Source organism: Canis lupus, chromosome 14 (genome assembly GCF_003254725.2).
Source record: "Canis lupus dingo isolate Sandy chromosome 14, ASM325472v2, whole genome shotgun sequence".
Lineage (NCBI taxonomy): Eukaryota > Metazoa > Chordata > Mammalia > Carnivora > Canidae > Canis > Canis lupus.
Window position 1 is genome coordinate 41,262,406 of NC_064256.1, and position 25,259 is coordinate 41,287,664.

General features: G+C 42.6%; 1 protein-coding gene and 1 long non-coding RNA gene across 3 annotated transcripts in view; one reads left to right on the forward strand and one right to left on the reverse strand.

Annotated features, from left to right (window-relative positions):
- Positions 1-2,017: 2,017 nt before the first annotated feature.
- LOC112670883 (uncharacterized) lies at positions 2,018-3,781 on the reverse strand. Of its 2 annotated transcripts, XR_003143272.3 has the most exons (3): positions 3,543-3,773; positions 2,515-2,638; positions 2,018-2,369 (listed from the first exon to the last, which is right to left on the reverse strand). It is a non-coding gene; the product is annotated as an uncharacterized LOC112670883 (long non-coding RNA). The 2 variants fall into 2 exon arrangements; XR_004804776.2 differs by having other exon boundaries at positions 2,018-2,638; positions 3,543-3,781.
- A 169-nt stretch (positions 3,782-3,950) lies between these two features.
- The window catches only part of CREB5 (cAMP responsive element binding protein 5), a 494,465-nt gene continuing 473,156 nt past the window's right edge, over positions 3,951-25,259 (forward strand). The window contains exon 1 of the mRNA XM_025464478.3: positions 3,951-4,072. The gene's annotated coding sequence lies outside the window, so the exon portion shown is untranslated. The remainder of the gene's footprint in view (positions 4,073-25,259) is intronic.

The window sequence follows — 25,259 nt, forward strand, 5'->3', positions numbered from 1 at the left end:
AGGTTTGCTAAATAGTAAAAATGACTAAATTGAGTTAGATCCTTGATCTAACTTTTTTTGAAACTGCTTCAGAAAATAATGTGAGGGGCACCTGGGTGGTTTGTTGGTTAAGTTTCTGCCTTTGGCTCAGCTCAAGTCATGATCCTGGGGTCCCGTAATCAAGCTCCGCATCAGGCTCCCTGCTCAGCGGGGAGTCTGCTTCTCCCTTTGCTTCTGCCTGCTGCTCTCCCTGCTTCTGCGCTCGCACTCTCTCTCTCTTTCTGTCAAATGAATAAATAAAAATAAAAGAAAAAAATAATGTGTTCGGTAGGACATTTTATCAAATAGACAAACTCAGAAGATATTTGAGTGAATTAGAAAATTTAATTTATTTTATAATAAAAATGGCGTATTATTTAAGCCAAAAGTGTGGCATATTAAGATGAAAATTATTTAAGCTAAATGAAGCGAGAAATTTCAGTATTCCTATACACCACATTAAAATATTAAAACTCCAGTAGTGAGGCAGCAAATAAAAAAAGCTGCTTATTTCACATTACATTAAGCATTTTGTTAATAATTTGAGGGTTTTCTTGGATAGATTTCTACTAGCTTCTACTGAGAAGAAATACTAATGTCAAATTATTTTAGAAACAAATATATCATATATGATTTTCTTTAGTGAATATAACAGGTTAAAAATCTGTCTTACTTTAAGTGATTCATGCATCTTAAGGCTAAAACGTACAATGAACTTAATGCATTTTTGTTATGTTTACTTAAAAAAATCCAACTATAATTATTGAAACCATGGGACTTTTAATATAACAACTTCACAGCATTTAGAGCTGGCAGAGATCTTAGATGTTGAATCCAATCCCCTCATTTTATAGATGAAGAAACCGAGAGCCAGAAGTTTTCGTGCATCTTGCAAAGTCTCAGAGAGCTGGGATTGAGTTGAGGGGGCTGAGGCTGAGAGAGGCAGAAAGGGCTTTGAGTGTCGGGCTAAGGAGCCTGTTGGGCCCCTAGGGCACGACCTCTCACTCCCAAGGAGAGCCAGCCCTCTCTCCAGCACAGAAATCATGCTCTCAAGCACCACCTTTCAAGACCAATGTGGAAAATCACATTAAGAGAACAGAACGCCACATCTGTTTGGCTTTGGACCCACAAGAATTATAGAAATCACCTCTTCTTTGCCCACCAATTATGGTGATTAAATTATTATAAAAAAATAGGACTTGAAAGAGAGGGAATGCTATGCTGTTTCATAAGATGATGGCGGAACATAGAGCTGCTCTCCACCTTCTCTCACCGATTTTTTTTAAAGAAATTCAAAGCAGAGATCTAATTTGCTAGTCCCAAGGTTATATTATCTGCAGCCTGTCTAATTCCAGATTTTTGTATAATATATATTCAGTAAGCAGACCTATATGAACCTTGTGTATTTGGATAAATGCTGTTGATCCTTGACAATGTAATGGTTGATCTAATTCATAGGAATATTTTTTTGAGGTCAGTTGACCTCAAAATATGGGCCCTCACTTACATCTTGGCACAGTTAACTAAAACCCAATAGAAAAACAAAATAATGTACGATTACAGTTTCATTTTACTACAAAAAAGAAGCAATAAAACATTATTTAAAAATACTATAACAATAAATCAGGAGGAGGAATGATTCAACCTTTATCTAGTTAACGTGCAAGCATTTTAATGTAGAGGGACTGTTCTCTTTGGTATCCTAACTTTGCCGTATGTAAAAATATACGAACACCTAATAAATGTATACGTGCCTGCTGATTAGGCTGTTTAACACAAATATTTGCATTGTTGTTGAAGATGAATAGGAATTGTATATTGTGCTGGAACTTCTATGAGTCAATAAAAGAAAAGGATTGATATAAATAACCAGTTTTGCCTCCCTGTGGCCAATTTCTCGCTTTCTAAAACCTTATGGAAACAATCCAAAATATACACATATACATACATATTTAAGTTAATGCTATTGCAAATAAGAATTTGAGAAATGTGGACCTGATTAATGTTAACTGGATTTTATAATATTTTATGCACAAGTGTTCAAAAATAAAGTTTAAATAAATGCAAAGAAAAATACCCATTTAATTTACATTGGCAATAAAAGTGAAATAAAATAAATATAGTTTTAATATAAAATCAGGCAATCTTGTTAATAAGGGAATAAATAGCTCAAAAGAACAGCTGCTTTTTTATGAGTCCAATACTGGCATTCAAAACGCTATAATTCAGCTCAAATGTACAAATTAAACATTGTTACTGTAGGACCTAATGATAGCAAGAGTAAACATAGGGCTTCATCCTGTTTTCTTCATCTAGAAGTCTTCTGTTACAGGTACGATCCCAGTGTCAACCTAAATAAAGAGTTAAACTGAGGAAAGTTTGACTTACCAGAAAAATGAGTTTATTCTTGAATAGCAGAGGAACTGCAATTCAGAAAATGCAAACTGGAGCAGCTACACGCGACAGCTCTGAGGGATAGGGGGTGGCTGTGCTTACGGAACGAGGAGTTGCAAACAGGGCGAGGAGGTCCAACCGGACCCCAAGCAGTCAGTTCATCGGCTGGAGGACTGGGAGAGATTCTTGGTAGCTATTCATTGGCCTGGAGGTAAATTCTGGTTTTCTGTAAGTTAGGGATTTATGGGAGATCAGTCTCTTCAGTTCTTTTTTTTTTTTTTTTAATATTTTATTTATTCATTCATGAGAGACACAGAGAGAGAGAGAGGCAGAGACACAAGCGGAGAGCGAAGCAGGCTCCATGCAGGGAGCCCGACGCGGGACTCCAACCCGGGTCACAAGGGTCACGCGCTGGGGGGGAAGGCAAGCGCCAAGCCGCTGAGCCACCCAGGCTGCCCTGTCTCTTCAATTCTTAAGTTGTATTCCCGAGGGTGCATGCATGGGATTCTTGATTTCATATCCTCTGGTACCATTTTAATTAGCAATAATCGCACCTTGGATAAACCTCACTTGCTTACGGTACTGCCACTGCGCAAAGCTCCTCTAGTACCATTTTAATTAATTAATTAATTAGTTTTTATTGGAGTTCGACTTGCCAACACATAGCATAACACCCAGTGCTCATCTTGCCAGGTGCCCCCCCCAGTGCCCGTCACCCGGTCACCCCAACCCCCCCGCCCACCTCCCCTTCCACTACCCCTTGTTCATTTCCCAGAGTTAGGAGTCTCTCATGTTTTGTCTCCCTCACTGATATTTTCACTCATTTTCTCTTTCACTCTTTATTCTCTGGTACCGTTTTAGATTGAAATCCTTTCATACCAGTCTTACGGGGGGGAAAATATAAAGGTGGCGGGGAGGTGTCTAAAAACTTTGTTTTGGGGATCCCTGGGTGGCTCAGCGGTTTAGCGCCGCCTTCGGCCCAGGGCGTGACCCTGGAGACCCAGGATCGAGTCCCGCGTCGGGCTCCCGGCATGGGGCCTGCTTCTCCCTCTGCCTGTGTCTACCTCCCTCGCTTCCTGTGCTTCTCAAGAATAAATTAATAAAATCTTAAAAAAAATAAAAATAAAAACCTTGTTTTGTGACCGGAGCACATGGTTTAACCATCGTCAGCGTAAACGGGTAGCGAGGCGAGGGTGAAGGACCAGAAATCGCGTCTCTTCAGAAGGAATAGCACAGGAACTGCAGTCGGGGAACCACACGCCGCAGCAAAACCCCCGCCAGGCCCGGAGAGGGTTTGGGGGTGGGGTGGGGGCGGCTCTATTTATAGGCAAGGAATACAAAGCCGGGCAAGGTGGGCCAGAGGCCAAGCAGGAAGCTCATTGGCGTAGGGAACCGGGAGATATTCTTGGCGGACGTTCATTGGTCAGGAGATGAGGCCCCGTCTTCTGTGCCTCACGTGGTTGGAGGAAATCGGTCTCGCGATGACGTTCGTTCCCGCCCCCTCCCCCCAGGACGCATGCGTGGGACTCTCGCTTCCGGGACAAGGAAGCCGTTTCCGGCAGGTGTCAAACGCCCTGTCCTAATCATAGACACCTAGGCCTGGAGGATTTGTGAGAATCCCATCTAATGACCAGCACGTAGAAGGTGCTCCACTTCACAAGTAAGCAAAGAAATGACCATTTAAACAAGTTGTTATGGGGGCACCCGGGTGGCTCAGTGCTTGAGCGTCCACCTTGGGCCCAGGGCGTGATCCTGGAGACCTGGGATCGAGTCCCACGTCGGGCTCCCGGCATGGAGCCTGCTTCTCCCTCTGCCTGTGTCTCTGCCTCTCTCTCTCTCTCTCTCTCTCTGTGTGTCTCTCATGGATAAATAAATAAAATTAAAAAAAGAAACCTCACCAAGTTGTGTTTTCACCCTATTAGATAGTTCCTCGCCGCAGCCCCCCACTTCCGGCAACAAATGCTAATGTCCAGTGTTGGTGAGTGTGGGAAGATGGAAGGAAAACCACTTTCCTCCCCAATTAGTGGAGGCGTCTTTCTGTTCCTTTCCGAAGTACAGTCTCGCAGTGGTTATGGAAAACTGCAAATTCGTTCGTTATCTCTTTCACGTAGGAAATCTCTAAGAAAATGAGGGGCATGTGCAAATATTAATTTTTTTATAAGTAAAAAAAAAGAAACAGTACAAATATCCATTAATTGGGGGGTAGTAGATAAATTATACCTGTACCATGGAATGCTGCAGAGTTAGTCAAACATTGTGGAAACTTTATTTGAATGGAAACATTTTCATGGTATACTACGACGTGTGGGGGAAAAACAGGCTGTATGGTAGTAGATCCTATATGATTCTGTTTTTTTTTTTTTTTTTTTTTTTTTAAGATTTTACCTATTTATTCATGACACAGAGAGAGAGGCAGAGACACAGGCAGAGGGAGAAGCAGGCTCCATGCAGGGAGCCCGAGGTGGGACTCGATCCTGGGTCTCCAGGGTCATGACCTGGGCCGAAGGCGGCACTAAACCGCTGAGCCACCCGGGCTGCCCATATGATTCTGTTTTTGATAAAAACATAGCATTTGTAGAAACAAAAGGCTGGAAGTATATGCACCCAAGTGTTCAGTGTATAGTGATTGTCTCTGAGCGATATATTTCTAATTTTCTTCATTGAGACTTTTTCATATTTCCCAAGCTTGCAATGTGCTTGTCAAATTACATAATCAGGAAAAACATACGGCTTTCAAAATAGTGTAGCTTTGCCAGTCTCCTAAATTACAGAGCTATGAGTTGCCACTCTCATCTGAAAATGTAACCTGGTCTTCAAAAAAAAAAGAAAATGAAAATGAAAATGTAACCTGGAATATTTAGCATCCCTCTTGTAGTGAAGTTCAAGGCAACTTCTTCTACAATTCACTTTCAGGGCCTCTCTGGTTCTTCACATTGGAACACAATGCTGGATTCACACCGAGGCTTCCTCATCTCCAGGCTTTGTGGCATCTCTTCTCCAGACTTTTGCTCGCTCTTCTTCTCTGAGTCTCCTCACACAACGTCCTAGGATAAACCTACTTCCCACTACTGAACAGGGTTTGGAGGACAACCTTTTATTTCCTTCAGAGTTACTTGCTTCTCCCTGGGGACTTTCTCGGTAGCTTGGTCCCAGCAGTTGTGAGCAGTAGGTACTCAACCCAAAGCGGAGGAGTAGGTACTTAACCCAAATCTGTTGTCTTCCTTTTGAGCTTTCCTGGTGTGATACAGTGAGGAAGGTGCCCCTGGGAAGGAATTTGCTGACATGTTGAGGACTCCTGAGGTGACTTCATGGAGTTGAGTGGATGGTGACTCATCTGTTTGTATCTCTCAGTAGCAATGCTTTCCCAGCCTCTCTTAGGTTCCTTTGCATTATTAGCCTTTACAGTGAATATCAACTCTCTGCTTGACTTATTTTAAAACTTTATTATTTTAACCGACTTTGTCCTGGGCTGTTGTGATTTATAATAAGAAATAAATATTTGGTCCTCATCTTGTTTCTGGCATAGAGCTCCCAAAACTTTTGGAATTTCTTAAGTGATGAATGTGATACAAATGTCTTTGTGATGTTCATTAGGTGACTTTGGGAAAGACCTTAAGTCACCTAAGGATGGGGTCTGGTTGCCAGGGGGACCAGTGTTGTAGTTAGAGGTTTGTTTATTTATTTATTTATTTTTAAATATTTTATTTATTTATTCATGAGAGATACACAGAGAGAGAGGCAGAGACACAGGCAGAGGGAGAAGCAGGCCCCATGCGGAGGACTCAATCCTGGATATCCAGGATTGCGCCCTGGGCCAAAGGTGGTGCCAAACCACTGAGCCACCTGGGCTGCCCTATAGTTAGAGGTTTAGATTGAGTTCAGTCACCAATGGCCAATGATTTAATGCCTAAATAATAAAGCCTTCATACAACTCAAATGGATGGGGTTCAGGGAGGTTCTAGGTTGATGAACTAACTTGTGAAGATTTGGGGAGGGTGGTATGCTCAGAGAGGGTGTGGAAGCTCATGGCCCTTTCCCCATATCTTGCCCTATGCATCTCTTCTACCTGGCTCTACCTGGCTCTTCCTCTTATAACAAACTGGTAATCTAGTAAGTAAAATGTTTCTTTAAGTTCTGTGGTCCACTTTAGGACGTTAATGAAACTCAAGGAGAGGTACTGTTGAAACTTTATTTTTCTTTGTATATTTTTTTTATTGGAGTTTGATTTGCCAACATATAGTATAACACCCAGTGCTCATCCCGTCAAGTGACCCCCTCAGTGTTCCGTCACCCAGTCACCCCAACCCCCTGCCCACCTCCCTTCCACTACCCTTGTTCATTTCCCAGAGTTAGGAGTCTCTCATGTGCTATCACCCTCACTGATATTTTCCACTCATTTTCTCTCCTTTCCCTTTATTCCCTTTCACTATTTTTTATATTCCCCAAATGAATGAAACCATATAATGATTGTCCTTCTCCGATTGACTTTCTTCACTCAGCATACTACCCTCCAGTTCTATCCATGTTGAAGCAAATGGTGGGTATTTGTCATTTCTAATGGCTGAGTAATATTCCATTGTATACATAGACCACAGCTTCTTTATCCATTCATCTTTCGATGGACACCGAGGCTCCTTCCACAGTTTGGCTATTGTGGACATTGCTGCTGTAAACATTGGGGTGCAGGTGTCCTGCCATTTTACTGCCTCTGTATCTTTGGGGTATATCCCCAGCAGTGCAATTGCTGGTTGTAGGGCAGCTCTATTTTTAACTCTTTGAGGAACCTCCACACAGTTTTCCAGAGTGGCTGCACCAGTTCACATTCCCACCAACAGTGCAGGAGGGTTCCCCTTTCTCCACATCCTCTCCAACATTTGTTGTTTCCTGTCTTGTTAAACTTTCAATCTATAGCCAGTGGGTCAGAAGTATCTGTAACAACCTGGACTTTCAGTTGGCATGAGAGGGGCAGTCTTGTGGGACTGAGCCCTTTACCTGTGGATCTGATGCCATCTGTAATAGATAGTGGGAGAATTGAGTTGAATTGTAGGACACCCAGCTGGTGTCAGAGAATTGCTTGGTGGTGTGGGAAAACCACCCCCACACATTGGATCTGGGGACAAAACCATCATTCAAGCATTCATTTATATACTTATTGGCTGATTGATTGATGAGATAATACATTGCCTTGTCAACTAATTCAAATGATACAGAAGTAAATGTTGCTTCCTCCTCAGAAGTCACAACTATTGTTATCCTACATGGGAATCCATCTAGGTATTTGTCTGCATATCTGGCATGTTGTGTGTGTATGTGTGTGTGTGTGTGTGTGTGTGTGTGTGTAAATGGATGTGACATGTCCAGATTTTGTTTCTCAAAAAATGGGATCATGCTTTTCTGCAGGCTTGCTTTTAGTCAGCCATTCTGGTGCTCATAGCTGTTTAGATAATTGCAATAATGGAAAAAGCAGTTTTTCATTATTGCAACCAATGCTGCAGTGAATACCCCTATATGATATCTTTGCACCACCTGTGTTAGAAAGCCACTCTCTCCTGGCTCGAGCTGCAGCCAGGCTAAGTGTCATTAATTGTGATAGTTGCTGCTTATGTTCACAGTCAGCAGAAACCCAACTGTCAAACTGAATATGAGCTGTAATAGTTATCACTTACTGAGTGCTCTCCATGTGCCTACTGCCTACTTAGGTCCCCATTTTGCCAAGGACAGTGAGGCTGGGAAGGGATATGGGTTATCCTTCATTGACATCATACAGGCCATCACAGTGTGACAATACTGCCGGCTTTCCACTCCACAACCTTGGCTCCTTTCTGAGGCTACGGCTTATTTCTAGGTGAATTGGTATCCCCCAGGGCAAACACCCAAATCAGAAGTTTTTCTTACTCACAGTGGCACATAATTCTAAAACAGGTGGGAAAAAAAATGGTATCAGTACATGCAGATACAATTTTATAGTCATAAAAAGGGTTTTATGAATAGTACAAGATGTGAAAATGATGACTGAAATTGGCATCTGGTAGATGCCAATTTTGGCTTCCTTGTTCTCGTGGTGTAAGTGTAGCTCTGAAGTTTGCCTGTTCAGATTATAACCACCCTTGTACTTTTTCTTTGAACTTAATGGTTTGCCATTAAACTTAGAGCAGTGTTACCTGAGAGATTACCTCTTTGCCAATAAAGAGATGGATGTCAGATGCCCTTGTTCCTCCTGCAGCCCCCTCAGCCATGGAAGGGGTGTAGCTATGACACGATGTAATTTCAGGCTCCTTCTCAACCTGGCATATCAGGGCTACCACAAATCAGGTGGGTTTGGCTGAAAGCTTAAATCTGTCATCTCTAGATTTATTAAAATCTCTCAACATATTTGTTGGGCACTGTGTGCCTGGAACTGTGCTGGGTCCCAAGGGTTCAGCTGTGAATGATACAAGCTTGGTCCCTGATCTTATGGAGGAAGACAATGATTGAGTATCTGATTCCAAATAATACTGACTACTACACAAAGAAAAGCAGGGCCAGGGCGCCTGGGTGGCTCAGGGCCCTGGGATCAAGCCCTGCATTGGGCTTCTGGCTCAGTGGGGATTCCGCTTCTCCCTCTCCCTCTTCTCCTCACTCTGCTCATGCTCTGTCTCTCTCAAATAAATAAATAAAATCTTAAAAAAAAAAATGCAGGGACTATAAGAGCATACTACAGAGGCAGTTAACTTGGTCTTGGGGGTACTCTTCCTTAAACTGAGCCTTAAATGATCAGTGGGAATTGGCAGGTAAGGAGGGCAGGGCCCAAGGGTGGCTGCTCCAGGCATAGGGAAGAGCCCTGCAGTGGTGCTGAAGGCAATTCAGGAAACATGGAGAAACCTGGTGTGACTGGAGCCTCGGAATCCTGGAGGAGAGATGTGAGTATATGGGGACATACTCAGGGTGAATCAGGCAGTCCTTACTGGCCTCAGAAGTGATTTGAGTCTGAGGCAACAGGAAATCCTAGAAGGATTTTAATTAGTAACTTAAATATATTTGCTTTTTTTTTTTAAAAAAAAAAGAAAAACATGGGACTGAAGTGTAAGATAGAATGTTTACATGGTTTAGTTCCTTCTTTTAAAAATCTTGATATTTTTATATTTTATTTTTTAAGATTTTATTTATTCCTGAGAGACACAGAGAGAGGCAGAGACATAGGCAGAGGGAGAGACAGGCTCCCCGTGGGGAGCCTGACCTGGGACTCAATCTCAGGACCCTGGGATCATGACCTGAGCTGAAGTCAGCTATTTAACCACTGAGCAACTCAGATGCCCCAATCTTGACATTTTTAAAAGATTAATTTAATATTTTAGAGATAGAGAGAGAGCATGAGCATGGGTTGTGGGTAGAGGGAAAGGGAGAGAGGCCATCTCAAGCAGACTCCCTGCTGAGTGTGGAGCCTAATAGAAGGCTCCATCCTATGATCCTGGGATTATGACCTGAGCTGAAATCAAGAGTTGGATGCTCAACAGACTGCTCGACCCAGGCACCCCTAAAATCTTATTATTTTATTCTTTTTTAATTTTTGAGTGAGCTCTCTATGCCCAACATGGAGCTCAAACTCATGACCCTGAGATCAACAGTCATATGCTCTACTGACTGAGCCAGCCAGGTTCAACTAGTTCCTTCTTATTTTGGCACTGTTTGAAGAAAAAAATTTCAATTTGGAATTTCCTAAGTACCTGTTCGGTTGAGCACAATATATAAGCTGCTGTAGTGCTTGCAAATACTACTAGTAACCTGCCCTAGAGCACTTATCTAGTGCCAGGCTTGATATTTTTGTACTTTACAAATATTCAACTCATTGAATTTAGGTATTATTTGATTTAGATGTTCCTGTGATCCCCATTTTACAAAGGAGAAGACTGAGGTACAGAGGTGAACTAACTTGTCTAAGTTAGTTAGCAGTGGAGCTGGCAGGTGGCACCACTGTCCCTGCTCTAGTGGTGAAGGGCTTGGTCCTTTCCCCCAAAGAGCTGACAAAGCTGTCTGTTCCTTGCCAGGTACCAGCGCTGCCCCTTCTGGTCCAACCCTACTAACTTCTGGGCCAGTTCTTTCCTGGCTGTGGTGGGAATATCAGGACCTGCATCATCATCCAAGTAGGAGGCCCTTGGCTAGTCTTCTAGAATCTGCAGTTAGTTGAGGCTTTTTCTGTTCACTGCTTGTGATGGTTAATTTTATGTGTCATCTTGGGTGGGCCGCCAGATACCTGGTCAAACATTACTCTGGGTGTTTCTTTGAGGTTTTTTTTTTTTTTTTTTTTTTTTTTTTTTTTTATTTTAGGTGAGATTAACATTTAAATCAGTGAACTCTGAGTAAAACAAATTGCTCTCCATAGTTGGATGGGTGGGCCTCATCCAATCAGTTTAAGGACTATATAGAACAACAACAACAAAATGGAACTCTGAATAGGAGAGCATTCCACAGCAGACTGCCTTTACACTCAGATTGGAATATCAGTTCTCCTGTGTCTTCAGCCCACCGGCCCCACCCTAGAGATTTTGGATTTGTCAGCTTCTGTAATTGCTTGAGCCCGTTCCTTATAACAAATCTTCTTCTCTCTATATATATGCATCCTATTCGTTCTGTTTCTCTGGAGAACACTGACTAATACCCCTATCTCCAGCATTTGGTTCAGAGTATGTGCTCAATAAATATGAGCAGCATTAATAAGCCTGGGGCACCTGCCCATTGAGCCATAGCCTCTAGACAACCTCTTTTTTCAGTCTCACCACACATGTCCAGCTGGTTTGCATGGTTTTTTGGCTTGTGCCCTGGTTCATGCCTACTTTCCTTTGCTGGGGGACAGGCTTGACCTCGACTCAGGGCCTTGGCTAACATCTTGCTTACCCTTTACCAGCTTCCCACTCTGAGGTCCTGGTTTGTGTTGCCTTGCCACCCAATTACTGAGCTGTCTATTGATTTTGCCAGTGCCAAGAGAGCCTACCAGCCTTTTTTCTGATGTTGGCTCCTCTTAGATCCTGCTTCCCCCAGCTAGGAAAAGTGTAGGCTTTCTTCATACCCACTGGAAATGACATTGGGATTTTGACTCAAAGCTTTGCCTACCTCCCTCATCATTTCCAGAGCCAGTCATGTTCCTGGGTAGCTTCTGGTTCTATGTGGGACCTCTTTGGTCCTGGATCTCTATTTTCTTTTCTTTTCTTTTCTTTTCTTTTCTTTTCTTTTCTTTTCTTTTCTTTTCTTTTTTCTTTCCTTTTTTTTTTTTTTTAAGATCTTTATTTATTTGAGAGAGAGAGAGAGAGAATGAGAATGAGTTGGGGGCGGGGCAGAGGGAGAGGGAGAAGCAGATTCCCTGCTGAGTAAGGAGCCTGATGTGAGGTTCAATCCCAGGACCCCAGGATCATGACCTGAGCCAAAGGCAGGTGCTTAACCGACTAAGCCGCCCAGGTGCCCTTAGATCCCTGTTTTCCCTTCTCATTTCTGCCACTGCATCACTGTATTCAGGCCATTGAAAATGCAGGACATACATATGCTTAATTGTAAAGAAGGAAGACAACAAGGACTATCACAGAGGCTGAGACTAAGGGCTAGGGTTGTCCTGAGATGGGAGAGAGAGACTTCATGGAGACAGCTGACTTGCTCTGGGCTTTGAAACTGAGCCAGATTTCAGCAGGAGGAGCTAACATTGGAAGGTGGACACAGATGTCTCAATGTGCAGCATGAGCTCAAAAGCAGCAAAGGGTGCAAAAAGTCTGGACGATGAGGGAGGTGGCTGGGAGATGGAGAAAGAATGGAAGGGAGAGTGGAGGAGGGTAAGCCCGGAAAGAATGGAGGAGAATCATCTTATGTAGAAATATATTCAGAATGAGCAAAGGAGGTGTTCTGTTGTCCTTTGACCAGTTTCACTTCTGCTAAATAATTACAGTGAGGTACCTTGTCTGAGAGTTTATAACACAAGGATTAGAGCAATGTGTTTACACTTTTTGATGGCTGTTGGGTGTAGGAGTTCTGGCCTGAGAGTCTGGAGAACCAGAGTCTCATCTTGGCTGAACCACTAAAGAGTTGGAAGAGCTTTGGTGAGGAGGGAAGGGGTCTCAGATCCCTCTTCTGGGAAACAGGGATTATGGAATGAACTGGATAAGATCTAACATTTCTTTCAGATATGAAACTTTAAAAGTTTGACATAAATTTTGCTCTTAGGAGTAACTGCAGGAGTGGATATACACACATTATATAGATACACATACACACATATATATATGTATGTTTGTATAAGGATTTTTTAATTATAAAATTTCAAACATACATAAAAGTATGTTTACCCAATTGTTAAAGATCTTACCACATTTTCTTCATCTATTCCTCTCCCCTCCCCTCTCTTTTTGGTTGAATTATTTTAAAAACACTAACATCATGTCCTTTTACCTCTGGATACTTAAGTGTTCTAACATATATGAACATTAAAAAAAAAAGAATTACAATGCCATTAATACATTTAACAAAAAGAGCTTTATGTCATCTAAAATTCAGATGATAGGGGCTCCTGAATGGCTTGGTCAGTTAAGTGTCTGACTCTTGATTTCAGCTCGGGTCATGATCTCAAGGCTGTGAGATGGAGCCCCTCCCCTCATGGGGTTCTGTGCTCAGTGGGGAGTTTGCTTGAGATCCTTTCTCTCTGCCCCGCCCCCTGTGCACTCTCTCTCTCAAATAAATAAATAAAATAAATTCTCAAAATTTGAACCATAATACAATTTTCTCAGTCCTCTGAAAAATATCTGTTCCCCATCCTTTTGTTTCAATCAGGATCCACATGTGACATTTGGTTGTTGTCTCTCTAATCTCTTTTAAAGAACAGATATTAAATTAAATTTAGTGTATTTATTTTTTATTTCTTTATTTAAAAAATTATTTATTTAAGAGAGGGAGAGTGAGAGAGAGTGCCTGTGCACAGGGGGAGGGGCAGCAGGCAAGAAGGACAAGAAGACTCCCTGCTGAGCAGGGAGCCCAACTCAAGGCTTAATCCCAGGACCCTGAGATCATGACCTGAGCCAAAATCAAGTGGATGCTTAACTGACTGAGCCACCCAGGCGCCCCTGTATTTATTTTTAAAGTTCTATTTATTTAAGTAATCAGTCCACCCAGTGTGGGATTTGAACTCATGACCCTAAGATCAAGAGTTGCATGTGCTTCTGATTGAGCTAGCCAGGCACCCCAAGAACAGATATTTTAAGATTTATTTATTTGAGAGAGAGAGAGAGAGAGAGAGAGAGAGAATGCATGGTAGGGAGGGACAGAGGGAGAAGGAGAAGCAAACTCCCTGCTGATCATGGAGCCTGATGTGGGGCTCGATCCCACAACCCTACGATCACCACCTGAGCTGAAACCAAGAGTGAGATGTTTAACTGTGCCACCCAGGTACCCCAAGAACAGATATTTTAAATGCAGACAAAAAGTTGTTCTTTTCAGACCAGAGAGGGTGGGCCTAGGGAGCATTTAAGAGGACAGTGCAAATAGCATTGTGACCAGGCACCCCTCAGTTGGCTTCCCATCTAAGGAAGGCAGGTACTGTTTCTCTCTCAGGTCCTTTTTCATGGACTCTTGGGCCATTAGGATCTATTTTCAAGTCCATTGCCTTAACCACTCGGCCATGACTACCTTTCTAGGATCTATTTTCAAAGAAATATGCAGTTTTATCTGTGGCCACATCATTAAAACCAAAGGGAACTGAGCAGTTGAAATCTTGTGCTGTGCTTTGAAAACATATCCCCATTGTCCCCTGCTCACCTGTTTTGTGGAAGTGATCAGAAACAGACCCTTGGAGCTGTCTTCCTAATATATTTAAAACCACTTTGGTCATATACAATGTACCTTATATTCTGCTCCAGCCAATCTGTGTAGCCACTGATGTGGCTAGTGATGTAGTTGGTCTCTCTCATTTTCTTCGGTTTCTTACTGGCTGGCTTTACTTCAGTCTCCCATTAAGGCCCATTCCTTTAGATAAAAGGAAGTCAGGAAACCTGGGAGCTGATTCTGGCTCTGCTAGTGGCCCAGGCAACATGATCTTGGGCAAGTTACATCACCTCTCTTGACTTCTGTAAGTAAAGGCTCTGACTCAAACGACCAGAGCATGGAGTGATTGACCAGGACCTCCCTTTCAGCAGAATCCTCAGGTGACAGTTTCCCTGCTGTGTGGCCCCTTTGTGCTTCCCATGATGCTTTGACTGTTACCTCTGTCCTTCCACCGCCTTCATGGTCAGTCCTCCTTGGAAAGGTCCTGCGCTCTGTACCCCTTTGTTCCTCTACCTCACAGAGAGACCCTCTTTACAGCTGGAAAAGATCTGCTTGGTGAATTCAGACTCTAAGATGTAATTGGCTGTTACCAAATTAGGGTGCTCCTCCTTGAAGCTCATTTTCATTTTGGTGAATGAACGTATTTAGCTAATTGATAGAGAAGTAGAATTTTATTTATTTTATGTTTTTTAAAGATTGTATTCATTTATTCATGAGAGATACACAGAGATACAGGCAGAGGGAGAAGCAGGCTCCCTGTGGGAAGCCCGATGTGGGACTCAATCCCAAGACCCTGGGATCACGCCCTGAGCTAAAGGCAGATGTTTAACCAGTGTCTGAGTCACCCACGTGCCCCAAGAGGTAGAATTTCCCAGTTCCCAGCTGGCTTCTGATTACCGTCATATCACAACTCAAAGGTAGCTTCTTATCTTCCTCAGGAGGGTGGATTTGAGAGCAGCTGACTGAAAGCATCTTTGTGAGAGAGTAAAACACCCACCACCAAGATTTTGCAGAGGGGAGGGTGTGGTGACAGGAGCTGGAGGCCTGCTGTGCCCAGACCTGCCATGGGGAGGGCTTGGGGAGCATGGTGGCTTGGAGGACCATATGTGCCCAGAAAGTCTCTGACATGGAAAGGAGAAGGAAAATGGGTGGAGGAGAAAGAACATGGATCTTGAGACCTGGGTTTGAATCCCACTTTAGACATTTCCTGGCTCTGTGGATGTGGACAAATCCTCAACCATTTTCAGCCTCAGTTTCCATCTGTAAAAATGGAGATAGCAATAATACCTGTCTTGTAACATTACTGTGGAGATAGGCTTGTTTTAGAGACTAAGTGAATTAATTAATGTGAAAGTACCCGGCAAAAAGTAGGCCTGGGACCCTTTCTCCAGAGATTCTGGGTGGCCAGGTATTCTTCTTCTTCTTCTTCTTCTTCTTCCTTCTTCCTTCTTCCTTCTTCCTTCCTCCTTCTTCTTCCTTCTTCTTCCTTCTTCTTCCTTCTTCCTTCTTCTTCCTTCTTCTTCCTTCTTCTTCCTTCTTTTTCTTCTTCTCCTTCTCCTTCTCCTTCTCCTTCTCCTTCTCCTTCTTCTTCTTCTTCTTCTTCTTCTTCTTCTTCTTCTTCTTCTTCTTCTTTCTTCTTTCTTCTTCTTCTTCCTTTCCTTTCCTTTCTTCTTCTCCTTCCTTTCCTTTCTTCTTCTTTTTTTTTTTAAAGATTTTATTTACTTATTCATGAGACACACACACACACACACACACAGGCAGAGACACAGGCAGAGGCTAGAAGCAGGCTCCATACAGGGAGCCTGACATGGGACTCCATCCCAGGTCTCTAGGATCACGCAGGGGGCTGAAGGCGGCGCTAAACCGCTGAGCCACCTGGGCTGCCCTTCTTATTTTTTAAAGCTCCTCAGGAGATCTGAATGTCAGGATTTATAATAGCAGTGATAATATATTTTTTGTTCCTTTACATAATTCAGAGTGTCGCCCAGGGGTCAAGCCTAAGTATTAGTAGGCCATTGGTTCCTCATTTCCAAAAAGGAAATAATGCAGGCCAAAGAACCTTATTAGACTCACAGAACTACAGGGTTGAATGGTCATCCAGCCCAATTATTCATCTGTTAGTTGAATCTTCTTTGCATTATTCTTGCCAAGTGGTGTTTTAAGCCAGTGTTTTTCTAATTTTAGCAGAATCACCTGGAGGTCTTGTCAAAACCCAGAATGTTGAATTTAGCCCTGGGGTTTCTGAATCTGTGGTTCTAGGGTGGGGCCTGAGAATTTTCATTTCTAATAAATCCCCTGGTGATGGTGATGCTGCTGGTCTGGGACCACACTTTGAGAACCACTGATCTGGACAATGCTTGGATACCTCCAGAAACAGAGAAATTCCTCCCTCGTGAGCTTGTTCACTCATCTTCTGATAGTTTGTAGCACTGACACAAACTGCTGGAAGGGTCTTTCTGATGTTAATCTGAAATCTGTCTTCCTACCCCTTTTACCCATAGGCTCTTTGTCTTGCCTCTTTGATGGTAGCCTTAAAAATTATTCATCTTAGCCTTCACAGAAAGTATTTTTATTAGCTTTGGCTTGTGATTCACTATGCTAAGGGTAAAAGAGAACCTGACAATATTGGTACTCTGGACATATGGTAAAAACCTTAAACCATTCTAAGGGAGAAAAAATCTGATCTTCTGTTCCTGGGATAACACCTTCAGTTGAACGATTGTATTGTGAGTGCCTAACATGTTTGAAGAGTATGAGGTACCCAGGTGAACAGCCACTTCAGGAATTCCTTTGGAAGGCTGGAATGGCCACTCAATGGATATGGATTTTTAGTGATGAACAGCTCAGTGCTCCTCTGTGGTTCCACCACAGCTTTGTGGACTTATGACCATTATAGCAATGAAATGCATATTTTGGCACACATGCAACTTACTCAAGAAATAAAAATTTAATAGACATATATCTGAAAGTTTCTAGCACTTCAGGGAGATTTTGAGATTTATTCTAGCATACCATACAATGAGTTTTATTGGGAACTGCAAAAATATATAATTTTAATAGGAATAGGTAAGCACAAAACGTTGACACCACTGAAAAAATATTGGCTATGCCAAAGCAACCCCCATAAAAGTTTGCAGAATGTTTCAGAAAAGAATTATTAGGGGCTGATTTTTAAGGAAACATATCTATGTTTCCAAGGAAAGAGCAGATATTTGCTGCCTTTGAAGAGAGGCTATCCTGCTGATCTTGTAGCTATGTAAGGAAAGATCACACACGTTGTTTTGTGTATATTTGGTGAAAAATCCTAATTAATAATTAGAGGTATAATAGCCTTGTAAGTCAGACATGTTTTAGGAAAAACACTTTATGGTGATACTACAGTGCTCTTTTGCATTCAAAAGATGGAAATTTGAGTATTAGGCAACCGGGTGTTTTTCCCTTAGAGATGGCACTGTCCTCATTCCCATTCTTCACTCCTTTGCCCAAGTGAAGAGGATTGATTTCTTTTCTTTTCTTTTCTTTTCTTTTCTTTTCTTTTCTTTTCTTTTTTTCTTTTCTTTTCTTTCTTTTCTTTTCTTTTCTTCTTTTCTTTTCTTTCTTTCTTTCTTTTCTTTTCTTTTCTTTTTTCTTTTCTTTTTTTTTTAAAGGATTGATTTCTTACTGTTGATTGTAGGGTGTGAATCTTGGTGCTTCTAGGCATGGAGCTTTCTTTTTTTTAATTTCTTTTTCTTTTTCAAGAGTTTATTTAAATTCCAGTTAGTTAACGTACAGTGTAATATTAGTTTTATGTGTAGAATTTAATGATTCATCACTTACATACAATGCTCAGTGCTCATCACAACAAATGCCCTCCTTAATCCCCATTACCTATTTAGCCTATCCCTAGGTATGGAGCTTTAAAGCGCCACTCTTTTGTGACCTTAACCTCTCTCTCTGATTTTGATTGCTGATAAAAAATGGGAGAATAGGGGCACCTGGGTATCTCAGTTGATTGAGCATCTGCCTTCGACTCAGGTCATGATTTTGGGGTTCTGAGATCGAGCTCCATATGGGTGGGACTCCCTGTTCAGCAGGGAGTCTGCTTCTCTCTCTCTCTCTTTCTCTCTCTCTCTCTTTCTCTCCCTCTGCCTCTCTCTACTGCTCATTTTCTCTCTCTTTCTCAAATAAATAAAGTTTAAAATAATGGGAGAATAATACCTCCCCCATTGATTCTTTTTTTTTATTTAAACCAAGAATCAGACTCTTTTTTAAAAATTTTTATTTATTTATGATAGTCACACAAAGAGAGAGAGAGAGAGAGGCAGAGACATAGGCAGAGGGAGAAGCAGGCTCCATGTACCAGGAGTCTGATGTGGGATTCGATCCCGGGTCTCCAGGATCGCGCCCTGGGCCAAAGGCAGGCGCCAAACCGCTGCGCCGCCCAGGGATCCCTCCCCCATTGATTCTTATGAGACATAATAGAATGTTATCTCTGACCCACTCAGCATGCTCAGCCTGGTGACCAACAAATACCTCTGTAATAGTTCATACACTTTGAGATGAGGGTCAGTAAGTAGTGACACACATACCCCAAGGAAAAGAATGCTAGTAGGTCACTTCCCAAAGAATATTGCACCAGGTGCCCAAAGTCTCTTGACTGAGAATAATAGCAGTTCTTCCCAAACTGTGTGTCCTGGATCACTGGTGTCCAGTCAGATCTTAAGAAGTCCGTTGTGCTAACTGAGGGTTAATGGAGGAATGTGGGTGGAGGATGGGCTAAATGGGTCCTGGATCTCTAGGAGGGCACTTGTATGATGAGTACTGGGAGTTATATGTAAGTGATGAATAACTGAATTCTACTCCTGAAACCAATATTACACTATATGTTAGCTAACTAGAATTTAAATAACATTGTGTTGAAAAAAAAAAAAAAGATCTGTTGTGTTAAAAGGACTTTATGGTCAATACATTTGGCTAATCTTGCTAAGGGCTGTGAAGAGCTCAACAGCAATGAATCTTGTTCAGCTTTGTTTAAGGAAGCATTTTCTAAGTTTATTCCAGTGGTAAAAAACTTATTTTCATAACAAGACTATTAACACCCTGTGAGACTCTGGTACCCGTCAGAGCAGTTTGAGAGCAAAGACCTTTAAGTCAGCAGGAGAGCCTTTGTCCTTGGTGCCTAGTAGAGTCCCAGCTGTGGTAGGTATGGTTATATGTGTCAGTGTCCTGATGATTCCTGCCAAAACAGTGACTTGTGGAGGGCACGATTTGTTGGCCTTATCACCCCAAGCAGGGAATCTGGCCCAAATCTTTCTCCCATAAGCCTCTGTTGCTACCACCCTACCAGGCGAAAGAACTTCAATGAGCAGACTTGGGAGCAGCCAAGGTCTTGGTCTGACTGATCTTTCTGGAGAAGTCACGATGAGGGCTGTTTCCCCAGCTATCTGAAGCAGAGGTGACTGCCCTCAGTGAATCACACTCCCTGAGGTCAGACCTGAGCGATGGTCAGGTGCCAGAGACTCCTGAGGAAGATGCTTCCAGCAGGCCTCCACAGAGGACTTGTTGGCCAAAGATAGGCGGGAGACCTGGAATAAAGGGTTCTGTTCTCCAGCAACAGATTTCATCATTGCAAGGCTCCCACGGGCTGTGTTTCTATTTTGTTTCTCCCTGCAGTTTCAATCCTCTTTCCTCTCAGAAAGGAATCTTTTGTGTTTGGCCTCGTCCGGGCTTTGGGAGACTTCCTGCCTGCACCAGCTCCCGCTTCCCCTTCGTGTGCCGACTTGCTGCGGCGGCGGCGGCGAGGCACACTCACCAGGTTCCCTCCCGGGGCTCCCGCTCGGCCCGCAAGGCCCGCCCAGCTACACGTCTTCAAACGCGTTCCCTTCTGCGGAGGAATGAGCTGTTGCCCGAGCCGGGCTCTGTGACACGGAGGACTGGCTAATTGGCCGGCTGCCCCGAGTGCTAATCTGGAAGCGATCAGTGGAGGAAAAAGATAACACAGCTGTGATTTTCAAGGAGACAGGTCCCGGTTTTTCTACCTGCCAACCACGTTTCCTCTGTGGAGTTTTTCCGCAAGAGCTGTAAAAGAGACCTTTTAATCTTGTTTCAAAAGCCTGGAGGCCCGCATCTTTCCAGATCTTGGGAAGAAAGCAGGCCAGGGAAACGTGCGCTGCCGAGGAGCCCCGGGTTTATAAGGAAATGCAGGGGCGGGAGGGAGGGCAGGCAGGCGGGATGCCTTGCAACGCTGTGGCTTAGCTTTGCGTGTACTCGAGAGGGCCTGGTGCACTTGGCCTCTGAGTGCTTTCACCCACACGTATGATATGATTTGGGAGTGGGGGCGGAGGGTGTTTCAGAGATTGACGAACATAAATCTGTCAGTGGGTGATTTTCAGACATCTGCCTGGAGCAATTGCAGACAAACACGGGAGTTATTGGAGCCACAGATACGCCTGACAATGCCTGGGAAAACTGGAGCCAGAGGATCTCCTGGGAGACTTCTGGGCCAGAGGAAAAGGTTGTGTCAGTAATAAATAGTTTATCATTTAACTTTTGGATCTAAAAGGAGAGAAAAAAAGAAGAATCAGTCCGGAGTGGGGGCTTCGGTATTAGGTATTGTTTTTGTTAGAAGTTGATGCTATAGAAACGCACAGATCCTGACAGTGTCCGTGTGCATTGGGCATCTTGAGTCACGGCTGCCACCAGGCTGGCTTTAGTTTAGCGACAAGGCCTGGGAAGTCCCCAGGATGTGGTTTTAGAGATTTACTCAACTGGATTATTTCATCTTTCTTAGTACATAACTGGCAGGGCTACTTGCTGATTTATAGTAGACATTTCTGCTGCTTGGTGCAGTACAGTGGATTCAACAGTTGTTATTGTGGTTACGTTTAAAAATACTTAAAATATGGTTGATTTGCAGGGTAGAATGCATGTGGTAGATGGCAGCTGGGCACCTGGGGCTTCTCCAAGCCTCAATACCTTAATCTTTAAAATGGGGAGGACAATGCTTGCCATGAAAAGTTGTTAAAAGAGCTGGTCGCCAGTTGGGCCAACAATTGATATGGTCTTGCCTTTCACAAAATGCCAACTTTTCATTTTGAAGATTCAAGAGTGGTGTACTTAAGGAAATGACACCCATGTATGTATTTGGCAGGAGCAAAAGGAGACCCCGCATTTTGTAAGATCCATTCCATCTCTTCCCCCGACAGCATTTTTCTGATGACTATCTGCTTTCTGTTGCCTATGTCTCTGCTTTACTTTCTTCCTGTCACACCTTGCCCAACTGGCATCTCACAGGAAAAGGTTGAGAAATGCTATGTATAGGGCTCGTGTCACCGTGTGAGAGTAGAACACAGAGAAATCCCCACCAGAATCAGAGATGGACTTGTGGTTGTTGTTACTTTGTGTCAAAGAGCAGACAGCTGGTTTCTCTCTTATTCTCCCTAGGGCATTCCATAAACTTCAAATTTCAAAGCATAAAGCTTCAACCCACTTTGGTGGGCAAGGGGAAGGGGCATCTTCCTAAGACCTTTGATTCCTGTGTCTCTGAATTCCTGGAGCACCAACTGCTGATGCTCTGCTATGTTCACTTGAAGGCAGGAGAACACCATTAAAAGCAGCAGACTTGGATTTATTCAGATAGGGTGTGGAAGCCCACTTAGTATCCACAGTCATGTGATATGGGACATATTGGTTTACTTTCCTATCTTCCTCCTTCATCGTCTAATTGCAAACATTGCACTGGATGATATATGTACTTGCACAGTGTACTGCACACTGGTAAGTCTTCACTACATGTTTATTAATAATAACAGACAGTATGTTTTAGATTATTGTTCCATATGTGTCACACTAATCTCTTTATTTCATTTTTAAGTACCATAAGAAGGACTGGGTCTCATATTTCTTGAGTCCCGCATGGGGTCACCACATCATTGACTGAACACACAGGATGGATGGTCATTCAATGTTTGGAACATTGGTCTCTACTGACAAGGCAAAGTCAATCATTAGCAGAGGAAGGTTGGCGCCAGAATCTGCTTAAGACACTGTAAGCCGGGCAGCCCGGGTGGCTCAGCGGTTTAGCGCTGCCTTCAGCCCAGGGCCTGATCCTGGAGACCCGGGATCAAGTCCCACGTCGGGCTCCCTGCATGGAGCCTGCTTCTCCCTCTGCCTGTGTATCTGCCTCTCTCTCTCTGTCTCTCATGAATAAATAAATAAAAAATCTTTAAAAAAAAGATGCTATAAGCCATTTTCTAAAAGTTTCAGATATGTTTCTGGAATTTGCCGGTTATACCATAACAGTGGCATTCTCTAATAAATTCTTAATATTTCCAGACAACTGTTTCCAGATAAATGAAGTTATCTAGTTTTAAAACCTGCCAAACATTCCTAGTATGTATCCCTAGGACTTTTTTTTTTAGAGTTTGGAATGTTTCCAGTCTACCACAGTCTATGTTTCTTTTCTATAAATTCTCTGATATTAAGCTCCTTCTCTCAGTTGAGATTACCAGAGAGGGATTCAATATGGAACGTGAATGTTGTATTATTGATATAGTCAATCTGCAATTCAAGAGCAGGTGGCAATAATGATGCCTTAGCAAAAAAGATGCAGATGTTCTGGAAATATCCATTCCAGTAAAAAGTGTGTTGCAAAAATGAATAGATGCTGTTTGTAAGAGTATATGAAATTCTTTTCTAGGTTTCAAAATATGTTTACTGCACACCTTGAGGTATGAGTGAGTTAAGTTGAAAATGTATTATTTTTTTCAAAAAATGTATAATTAACAATACAAGTATTTTCAACTTCATTGATTCTCCCTATGGCCTCACTTTTCTCTCACAGTGCCTCCTTTTCAGACTTGCCTGGGAGAAGACCTGGACCGCTTAGCTTGACCCAGGGGACAGGTTCAGGCTGGGAGAGACCAAGAGGCAAGACTAGTTCCTAGTTCAGGGATTGTGCCAAAAATGTCCAGTATTTAATTGTACAGAGTTAAATACTGGACTCTTGGAAGAGGCACATGATACCCTTCTAAATTCTAGGCTGCTATAATGGAGAGGGAAATATTTCATGGTTCATGAAAATCTAATTGCTTAGGCTTCTGCAGATTGATAATATAATACCTTGAAATGATTATGTGGGGAAGAAAAATGAAAGGTGTCATATGAGTCCTCCCAAACATTATTCAACAGATTCCAAATCTGGACTGATATTCTTATCTGTGGCATTTCAATCAATTCAACTAAAGGAAGCTAGCTTATCTGTATGTAAAATGTGCTAATTCAGTTGGTAGATTGGCACATGAGGTTGTTCCTATCCTCTTTTCTAGTATCTTTTCTTTTTTAAAAAGATTTTATTTATTTATTTGAGAGAGGGAGGGAGAGAGAGAGAGAGAGAGAGAGAACAGAGGGAGAGGGAGAAGCAGACTCCTCTACATCAGTCGAGAACCTGATGCGGGGCTTGCTCTCAGGACCCTGAGATCATGACCTGAGCCAAAGGCAGATGCTTAACCAACTGAACCACCCAAGTGCCCTCTCTTTACTAGTTTTTTTGAGGATGGGGACTGGAACATACTTGAAGACTTAGGCTCTAGCTTGGGAAGGGCAGGGAGCCATAGGCTATAACCTCAGGGGAAGAGAAGAAAGAAAATGGCATCCCCTTATAGATCTTTTGTGTTACTTGCTCCATGGAAGGCCTGTGGGTCAAAGGGCAACTGGACAACCCATTGGTGAGGGCAGAAAAGGCGGTATGTCTTACAGATTCATCCCTGCATGCCTTATTTATTCTTCACTTGTGCCATTCATTTACATAGGATACCTTTACCCGTAACTTGGAGTATTTTCACCCCTCAGTGTTGGTAAATTGTAGGACAGTGTTGGGTAAAGGAGTGAAGGCATGCTATTGTGTGATTCCCAAGATTCCTAGTGGAAGGTAAATAGCATTTTCTTTGTTTCTGTTTGAACAGAAGATAAGGAGGAAGCTGGACTTTCAGGCCTTCATAAAATGCCACTCTAGCTCTTGGTCTGCATATAGGCTCCTGGGTATATGGCTTCTCTTTTCTTTTCTTTTCTTTCTTTTCTTTTCTTCTTTCTTTCTTTCTTTCTTTCTTTCTTTCTTTCTTTCTTTCTTTCTTTCTTTCTTTCTTTCTCTTTTTTTAAGATTTTATTCTAAGTAATCTGCACACCCCATGTGGGACTTGACTCACAACTCCGAGATCAAGAGTCACATGCTCTACTGACTAAGCCAGCCAGGTGACCCCTGGGTGTGTACTTTTGAATAATGCAGATGGATGCAGTTGAACTCTACCTCACTCCACCTTTTACTGTTGCCTGACCTGCCATACTCAGGGAGGCCTCATGATTTCCCCATCAGCTGCAGGATTAGCACTATCAAGGTAGCAATGGTCACCTCTGGTGTTGGCATCTTCATTTATTATTTACACAGTCTGTTTCAAGCATTATCCCATGTGTTTAGAGACAGTGTTAATTGATAACAGTTGTTGGGTGGCAGGGGTCTGGCAATGTAAATATTCTCTTTTTAATATTTATTCTCATGGAAATAATTCCCCTTTATAAGTCTTTTTACTGCAGATTGTTTTTTTCTCCTTTAATATAATCTCAATGTAACACCAGCGTCCTATACCTAGCATAGATTATAAAGGGTGTAGATGTCTGATAAGGAAAAGATTCCCTTCTCAAAGAGAAGATTCCCTAACAGGGAGTCCATTTAAACACCAGATGATCCCATACAGGAAAGCTGGTGATTTCAGAGATAAACCCAGAAGTTTGGAATGAAACTTATACAAGGACATTGGCCACATAAGAGTGTGGCTCCATCGGCTTCCTCATCAGCTTTCCCTTACCCTCTGCTGAATTACAACTCCAGGTCCTGCCTGAGTCCTAATGGCCTATTTTGCCTAAAGACTATGTCTTGCATAAATACCTAGTTCTAGAATTTAGGAAATATGGTGAAGATTGTTCTGTTTTAAGGTTTCAGGCCAAGTGCAGGCCCATATTCTCAGCCAAGATAATTATTGGTGTGTGAATAAATTATGCTTGCCTGCGCTTGTTGTCTACTTAAGCAAAGATAACATTTTAAA